This window comes from Lactuca sativa, chromosome 5, assembly GCF_002870075.4.
Source record: "Lactuca sativa cultivar Salinas chromosome 5, Lsat_Salinas_v11, whole genome shotgun sequence".
Classification (NCBI taxonomy): Eukaryota; Viridiplantae; Streptophyta; class Magnoliopsida; order Asterales; family Asteraceae; genus Lactuca; species Lactuca sativa.
Genome location: NC_056627.2, coordinates 320,649,609 through 320,657,968, shown reverse-complemented (window position 1 = coordinate 320,657,968; position 8,360 = coordinate 320,649,609). Strand labels below are relative to the sequence as shown.

The window sequence follows — 8,360 nt, the reverse complement described above, 5'->3', positions numbered from 1 at the left end:
AAAATCTTTTTCAGTAAATAGCACCTCTATTATTTTATAAATAAAAAAAAATCACGGGTGTTTAAGTCATTTAATTTAACATAATTTTCACTTCAATTCTTTTATGTTCTTAGGTAGCTTTTCTGTCAATGTTTAAAGGTTCACTTTCAGTACTTATTCGGTACGTCTGGTAATTCTTTACAAAAGATATTTGTTATTTAGTCAATTTTTTTTTAAAAGAAGTCTGGTTTTATTTACTGAATTGGGACATCAGGGAAGGGAAATGTCACATGTTGTGGTCTTTGGTGGGTTGAAATGTTAACAGTAAGTGGTCAATATAAAGAGGTAATAATCATTTCTCTTTTGTGAATAAAAATATTATATACGAGAACTTTGTTAAAAAAAAAACTTCATTTTTTTGCACAAACATCTTCATTAATGTATGATGCATGCTTGAACAAGCATTTTGTTATTGTTACTTTTTAGCCAAATCAATTATGCTAAGAAAGTATGGATTTCATCTCATTCTTTCTGGTTATTACAAGCTCATTTTCATTTATATATAATAATATGAATGCCGTCACATATGACATAATATATAAAGGTTGTTATGAATCTCATACAACACAGATTTATATTTATATTTATATATATATATATATATATATATATATATATATATATATATATATATATATATATATATATATATATATATATATATATAAATTACACATTAGTTATAAGACGTCTTCAAATTTGCATAATACAAAGAGAATTGCACATCGATATAATTACGGGGGCGTAGGATACTTGCCACCACTTCCACTTCCAGGAAAAGGATCACTCTTATAAATGGGGTCCCTGCAATTATATAGACAGATTAGTTGATTAGTAGCATTGGATCGATGTGCAATTAAGTCGACCTTAAACTTTATTATTTATACCATTAAGAAATTGAAGAATAAACTACTAAAGTAATTAGTGACGATACATATACTTTTGTTTAACAAGATTACGAGAATAACAGAGAGATCGATATGTATAGTTATCTTACCCGGAATAACCACCCTGCGCATACGAATAAGATATCAGAAGAAAGATAGTCAAAAGGAGGACCATTGCCATTGGTTTCTTAACAGGGAAACCCATCTTTGTTTTTGTGAATGAATATTATCAAACATCTATTCGGCTTTTATACACATATAAAGAAATGAAGAAACCATGTGCCCTACGAGTGCTTCTTCTTATTTAATGTGCAAATAAGACCAAGACTTAATCAAACACATATTTTTCCACAATATTGTTTGTTAGCTTGTAGGGATATAGTCCAATCTATAGTGTAGTTTGATTTTTAAGTTTTGAGTCTCTAAAAGGCGGTTTCCTCACACTTACAGTAAGTTCTTTTTTCATTTTTTATTATTATTATTTTTTTATTTTTTAAATATTAAATAACAATGATTGAAATATGTTAGTTTGAAAAGTATTGGTAAAAATAAATTAGTTTTTTTTAAATGGGACAAAAACTTTTGCATTAATTTCCAACCCTTTACAACTTTAACCTAAATAATAATATCTTGTTTTCATTTACGTCTTCTAATCTTTTATTATTCAGTTATTAAGTTTTTAAACGTATTATATACACCGCTAGAAAAATTGCAAATCAGAAAATTATATATGGAATACCAATGGAAACTGAAGCCCTAATTAGCGATGGATTTTGTGACGTAATAATGAGGGAATATTGTGCCGTTAGAAATCTGTCGGTAATTACCAATATTGAAATACTGACAAATTTAGAAAAAAAAAAAAAAGGATTTTCTGTTAGTCACAAACCTATTGCAAGAAAACTTTTTTCTTTGTTTTTTTTGGGAATCTTCATAAAAGTCTCAATATTTACGGAAAAGTTACATCTTAGTCTCAATATTTATTTTTCAACGAAAAAGTCCTGAAAACCGGAAAAAATTTCTCTTTTTGAACGGTTGAAACCAGTACCAAATTAATTTGAGACAATTTCGTAAACTAACCCAAAATATTGGGACTTTTCTGTAAACAAAAAATATTAAGACTTTTCTGTAAACAAAAATATTAAGATTTTTCTACAAACAAAACCCTTATTATTATTATTATTATTATTATTATTATTATTATTATTATTATTATTATTATTTGAACTTGTTATTATTAACATTGTTAGTAATACATATAAATGCTTTTAAATGAAAAAAATAATATTAATCACATTGTTTAAGGGTGGAGCTAAAGGAGATTATGATGCTTTTAACATTGAAATCATGAATGTTTGCTTGTATATGTATACTTTGTATATAGTCATTTCACATTTGTTATTATTTTTTTCAATTTAGAATAATAATACTTAACAATTTAAAAAAAGTTACATATTTGTAAAATTGTTTAGATATAGTTTAAGGTAGAAGGATTTCTCACTTTGTATATAAAAATGTTTATGGTAGAAGGATTATTTTTCAAATCCAACAGATACACTACAAACATCTACATAGGTAGCCCATATCAAAATTCAAAAGTATTAATTACAATATCTTGTTTAATAAAAAGTAATAGGACATGTTTTTTTGGTTAGTCTAGCTTCATTGAGAGCCGTTATTAATTAGGTATAATTATCCTATGTGTTAGGCGGAGGCTAGACCGGTGATTCGAGTTTGAGGTTATCCGATTCTTACAAGGTGAGTCTTCTCACTATATATACCTAGAGTGGTAATCTGAGTTGTGTGACCAGAGGGTCTTATGTGCTTATATTGAGTATTTTGATATCTTGCATTATGTCTATCTGATTTATGTTGTATTATTCTGAGCTTACTGAGTTAGGACAGGAGGGTCCACCCGAGTTGTGGGACCGAAGGGTCCCACAGAGACACATTGACCGGAGGGTCTTATTGAGTTATAGCCTCGAGTGGCTAATGAGCTATGTGTGGTATTTTGGGGAACTCACTAAGCATTGTGCTTACCGTGTTATGTGTTATGTGTTTTAGGTACTTTTCAGGATTACGGGAAGACACCGGCTTGATTGTACACACACCCGAGTTGGAGATATGTTTTTGGAGGATCCTGGATTTGTGATATATACAGTTTTTGGACATGTGTTTTGATGATTTGATATTTGTGACATTTCTGTGATTTTTGAAAGGAGATAATAGTGTTTTAAATTGAAAATTTTGGTTTAAAAATTTACGGTGTTACAGGAGGAAGATTTAAACCATGTGTTTTCACATTATTTCTAACGTAAACCTCATTTCCATTAACTAACTACCACAACCCTCCCGTGCACAAAATAATAAAACTCATTTTACAAATCACTCTCCACAAACAAGATGAAAAAACAACTTCTACTAGTAATTGAAACTCACAAACTGTCACACCCCAAAACCAAGAACGGCGGAAACGTTCTGGGGCGGAGGACGTCATGTACAGTATCACAGCAGTGTAAAGTAGTAAACAAGCAACAACATCATCCATTGCATTAATAGTATAATTTTAATACAAGTGTGTTCTTTCATAGAATAAAACACCATAATAAATAATCAAAATAAAAGACGAGTCTTGACTGCTCCGTCTTCTCAAAACCTAGTCATCGTACCTGTCTACTGGTGACCTGAGAATACAAGTTATTTTGAAAGAGTTTATCAGCATAAAGCTGGTGAGTTCATAAGTATTTTAGTGTCATTGATTCGTAAAACTGTAAGGAAAAGACTTGTAAATGTTCAATGAAAAGTTTGTATAAGTATGAACACCCTAGAAAATCTCATATTTCCTATTATTATAAAAAGTAATCTTCTACCAAGACCCGACTGTTTTAAAGGTTTGCCTCTTTGTAAGAATGACGGTTTTCCCATGTATAAATATTATTATCAAAATATAGTTTACCTCATCGTTTATGTGAATGTGTCACAAGATAAAAGTAATAGGGAAAATTATATAATCATTGATATCGTATCAAAATATGTTCTACCTCATCGTTTATGTGAACGTGTCACAAAGTAAAGGTAATAAGGAAAATTGTATAATCCTTGAAATCGTATCCATTTGTATAGGATAAACACGACGCGGTAAATCGCCGAACAGTACAACCAAGAACATCCGAAGATGAACACATCCTGCTGTAGCTAGCAACCAGGTGTAGGATGGTCAGTCCTGTAGTATGTGGTGTATGCATGTACTAGTGTAGTGTATGTCTTCCATGATCCTCATCATAGTAAGTTCTCTAGTGTAGTATAGAGTGAGTATGAATAGTATGTACTAGTGTATGTTCTCTCTGTCTCTCATTATAGTACGCTCAATTTGTATAGTGTAGTGTATGTATTAGAGTAGTGTATGTATTAGTGTAGTGTATGTATTAGTGTAGTGTATTGTTTTAGTGTAGTGTATGTATTAGTGTAGTGTATGTATTGTTTACAATATGTATTGACTCATATATGAATTGACTATTAGTGTGATTCCTTGTACTAGGAATAGTAAATAGTATCTCCTAACTATACCTATTATAGTTACTAGTAATGTACGTATATGAATGAAAGTATGCCTTTGCTACCCAAAGGTACTGAACTGACTGATAGAAATTTTATGTCTATATATGTATACATAATATATAACTAATATTTAGACGAAATTCGGACAAATAACCGATACCCTAAGGTCATATCCAAACAAGGAAAAAGAATTAAAGCGAGTTAGCAGTCCTAAGTCCTTTAAACATTACTTACATAACTATACATATATAGACATGCATTTGACAATATAAAAGTTTAAAATAAGTTTTGTAAAAACATTTGAAAAGTTTAATAATAAGAATTGATGACTTGATGTCATTTTATAAAACGATTTAAAAGCAGTTTGTTTGATATAAACAATTTAGAGTATAAGAAATCCTTTGTTTGAAACACAGTTATAACAAAGTTTGAAAGGTAAGATATAGTATGTAAGACAATTTGATAAAGAGTTTAGCATGTAAAAACATTTGAGAAATCATTTTGAAGTAGTTTGCTCGGTAAAACAGTTAAAAGTGTAGTAAATCCATTTGTGTACTAGTTATTAATCACATGTGATTGATATAATAACTAGTATGATTCAACTTGTATCCCCCCCCCCCCCCCCCCCATAAAAGCATTTAAAAACATTTAAAAGGTTAATTAAGGGGTACGAACTCACCTGAAGTAGGTGATGCGAATGTAAGATCGGTAAAGGATGTTAAGTGTCAAGGGATGACTTGAGCACACATGAATCCTAGTTAACATATAATGACACATATATGCTTATAATTAGTGTTTATAACAACTAATTGTGTAATGGAACAACCTTAGGGCTAGGAAACACTTGTGCTGAAGTGTTAAACCACATAGGGTTGCATATAAGGGGTGTAGGGCCTCTAATTGGAGTTTATGGCCCATATGGTAATAACCACATGAGTTTACGACCCAGGGGTAATTTCCCCATGAGTTTATGGACTTAAACTCATGGTATTAAGTACCAAGTTGTGTTTTCAGGTCTTACAAGTCAATATGAAGTGTTCTATGATCAAGTCTAAGCCTTAGGAGTGAATGTTGGCACCATTGTACTACTAACTAGAGTTTACGACCTATGGACCATAACTCCATGAGTTTACAGCCGTAAACTCATGGTACTTTGTACCAATTCAAAGATTAAGGTACTTGGCTTATGATGGAAGTGTTCTAGACTTGATCCCAAGGCTTTGGAGGGAATTAGGGTTCATTTACATTATGAATTAGGGTTTACGGCCCAAGGAGGTTCCTTGGCCGTAAACACCCTTCGGATCTTGTTCTCTTGGTGTTTTCTAAGTGTAAACAAGTTCATTCAAGTATACAACAAGCTAGGACAAGAGTACTTACAATATAGAAGTTTGTTTGGGTGTTTAAGGTCCAAGAACACTAGTGTGTGTTCTTGGTGTTTTGAAGAACACTTGAAGATCTATGAAAAAGATAAGATTTCATGGATGAAATCATGTACAATCACTAAATGAAGTGTTATATCAACAAATCAAGTGAAGAAAAACTTACATTTTTGGAAGATTGGAAGAAAAGTGTTATGATACTTGAGAGAGAAGTTGGTGTTCTTGAACTTGGAAGTGAAGAATGAGGGAAATGGGGAGTAAACTCATGCCTTAAGCATGATTTCATGGCCTAAGTGGGGTTTACGGCCCAAACTCCCAAACTTTGGCCGTGAACACCATGTTATGGTGTTAAATGCTTAATTGCTCCACATTAAACCTAAAAGGTACTTCCTTTTATTCGTTCATTTGAAGAATAATTATTAAAAACACTCAAACGGACTTTAAACCAGCTAAAAAATAGCAGAAATGTATTTGACTTTTATTTGAAGTGCTTGACTGTAGAGTTTGTACGAATGGAAATTTCGGGTTGTCACACAAACTCACAAAAAACCACTTAAAATACGTCTATAACTTCTATAACTGATCTGCTGAGGTGTACACTGATCTGCATAGGTGAACACAGATCCACAGAAGTGTACACTGATCCGCAGAAGTGTACATTGATCCGCAGAAAATAGTTCCATAACTGATCCGCAGAAAACAATTTTGCGAATTCCGTAATAGTTATGCGGAGTAATTAATAGGGATTTAGTTTAAATTGGACAACTACACACAAAATATATAAAATTTAAATATGAGTTCATCTTCAAACTTCTATATTTGCTCTTGCAATGAAGTTGATTGTTACTATTGTGATCCGATTGACCCATTAGTTGCACCGTCACCAAACATCAGAGGGCAATATATGACTGATGATACTTTGCAAGAATTACAATGGGTTGAAGAACAACAAAAAAATATATACAGAGTCATCTCGGGCTCTCACTAAATTTCGTGACGTCATTGCGGAAGAGTGCAAACATGTGGATTCCCAAACAGTATTTAACCGATATGACAATTTATACATTGATCCGTAGAGGTGTACACTGGTCCGCAGAGGTGTAGACTGATCTGCTGATAACAGTTTTGTGGATTCTCAAACAGTTCTGTGGACTGATATTAAACATAAGTTTATTATTTTACACCTTTTTTTGTCAATTTTTTACATAATAATCATATAAGATATTAGTGTATTAAAAAAATTAATATTAATAAACGAAAAAAATATAAAAAAAATAAAAAAACAAAAAATATAAAAAATATAAAAAAAACCCAAGATCCGCCGAGGTGTTCCGATTCCTCGGAGGCTTTAGTCGATCAGCAGAGTAGCCTCTGCGGATCCTATGATCATCCTACAAAACTTCGATTTTCATGTTTAAATCATTAAAACAACCCCCTATAAATGGTTATCTGATGATATTTCACATCTAGAAATCAAACTATTTTAATTTTGAATTAAATTACATGAATTGTCTCTATGATCTGGGATAGTTTTTCTGTTTAGTATGTATTTTCTCGGATTCTCCATTAAACTTTGTTTTGCTCTTTCGTCCCTTTAGATATTAAAAAGACTTTTTTAGGGTTATCTAGTTTTTTAAACATTTATTTATTTACTTACCGGTTGTTTAGAATTTTACTGTTAATGGTTGTCTCTGAATTTGTACCAAGATCTAAAAGGTTTGTTGTCGCCGACAACACATACTTAAGAAAGTAGGTTCTCCGGCTACTCATGTCATCAGTTCTTTGTCAAGTTAGTCCTCTGTCAAGCTATGAGAGAGATAGATGGGCAGTTCATAGAGATGACAGTGCTGGTTGAGTTTCATGTCGGTGATTCATTGAAACAACGATTGTTGATTTTCATGATGTTGAGTTGGACTAATATTATAAAAGCCCAAAATTTTTAACGCGTAGTTGGAAAAAGCACTAATATTTTTTTTATTATTGCTATGACCACAACTTTCTCGAAGAATTATCACTCTAGCCACTTAATGAGTTCCATGGTTAACTTTGTTAATTTTTTTTTGCAAAATCAATCTTAAAAAGTTCAAATTTGGTCCCTCGGGTTTGTAAAAAAATTACATCATATGGTTTTTTAACTCTAATTTTCGTTTTTTGTATATATATATATATATATATATATATATATATATATATATATATATATATATATATATATATATATATATATATAGTTTATTTGTTTTCACTTTTTAACGTTATTTTTTAAAATTTTGATTTTTTTTACTTTTTACCTTTTGTTTTCTATTTTTTTATTTTATTTACTTATAGTTTTTCTAATATTTTTGTTTATTTTGATTCAAGTTAAGGAACTTGAATTAAGTATAAATTAGTATAACAAGTTTTTCTTTTATAGAGAACGACTATTATTATTTTTTTGTTGCTTCTTTTAATCTATTATCGGATTGAAATATTATCTTGAATTTAAACTATTGATATC

The 8,360-nt window shown here is 30.8% G+C and overlaps 1 long non-coding RNA gene across 1 annotated transcript; it reads right to left on the bottom strand.

The window, feature by feature from the left end:
- Nucleotides 1–700: 700 nt before the first annotated feature.
- Nucleotides 701–1,283, bottom strand: LOC111889413 (uncharacterized). The gene is made up of 2 exons (XR_002849527.3): nucleotides 1,037–1,283; nucleotides 701–843 (listed from the first exon to the last, which is right to left on the bottom strand). It is a non-coding gene; the product is annotated as an uncharacterized LOC111889413 (long non-coding RNA).
- Nucleotides 1,284–8,360: the final 7,077 nt, after the last annotated feature.